Genomic DNA, 1,442 nt, shown 5'->3' with positions numbered 1-1,442 from the left:
AAAACTTATCGCGAACGAGTATTAATGAGCACCACTGAAAAAATCATTTTAGATCGGAACAAAATGTTTCATTGAAAAAAAAAATGAATTGACGCCATCGACTTGAAAAATAAATGCACTTTAGAATTTTCATTTTTATCGCAACAAAATTTTACATGAAAGAATAATTAATTAGCACCGTTAAAAAAATTCCGCTTTATACTTGAAGCAGAAGTTTACAGCGAAGGAAAATAAATTGGCATGGCGTCCTCAAAAAAATAAAAAAATAAAAAAGAACTAAAAAAAGGATACAGGTATGAAGAAAATGTAATCCGATATGATCTCTCTCTCAAATCCTGGCTTTGATTGAATTCCCGTGAAAATATTCGAATTCAAAATATTGCTCTTAAACTTGAACGATTACATCACTTCCACACCGGCGTATGATATAACTCGCCGTTAGAAGTTTTAGCAAGGGAAGGCAGCCTGTTTGATATAATTAAATACTAGAGGCAAATCTCGATGGAATGTGAGCTTCGTTTTTTTTTTTTTTTATGTTGTCCGGAAAGAAAACTGGTAAAAAGTGGCGGTCATTATTTTTAGCAGGGTAATTATTACTCGCAATGTTGTTGAATATATCTGTATATATATATATATATATATATATATATATATATATATATATATATATATATATATATATATATATATATATATATGTGTGTGTGTGTGTGTGTGTGTGTGTGTATGTGTGTTTGTAATATATATATATATATATATATATATATATATATATATATATATATATATATATATATATATATATATTAACTTTATCACACAAACAATTGTTCTGTGCATTAGTAGAATTACTAAAAGGACCTCATTCAAAATGGATGGTATCTAATGGAGTTTTTATTAAAAAGTTACAAGCTTTCTTGGACAAACAGTCCACATTATCAATATCCGTATATATATATATATATATATATATATATATATATATATATATATATATATATATATATATATATATATATATATTACAGTATTACAGCACGTTGTAGTTGGTAACCTGCTGCAGAGAATTTGAGTAAAAACAGGCAAGCGAGCTTGAAGCTTGAAATTAATCGAAGTGAAATTGAGAGCGGGTTTTTATCAAGGATAATTCCAAGCAACACTCGATAGTTCAGTAGATTAATTATTTTTTCTAATTTTTTTTTATCGCAGAGGCTGATGGTACGGAAAAGCCAATGCCGGATAGAAACAAGGAAAGGAAAGGGAAGGAAAGGAAGATCTCGGGCAGACCGTATTTTTTGAAGGATGTGAAATGGAAGAAAACAAAAGCTGGATTATTGATGTTTATCTATGACGACATTCTACGAGATTTGGACAGTGCATGGAAAATATTCAGTCAGTCTTTAAAATAGTGTCTGAAAGTAGCGGGTTATCAAAATCTTTGT

This window comes from Macrobrachium rosenbergii, chromosome 41, assembly GCF_040412425.1.
Source record: "Macrobrachium rosenbergii isolate ZJJX-2024 chromosome 41, ASM4041242v1, whole genome shotgun sequence".
Classification (NCBI taxonomy): Eukaryota; Metazoa; Arthropoda; class Malacostraca; order Decapoda; family Palaemonidae; genus Macrobrachium; species Macrobrachium rosenbergii.
Note: the sequence above shows the minus strand (reverse complement) of the source record.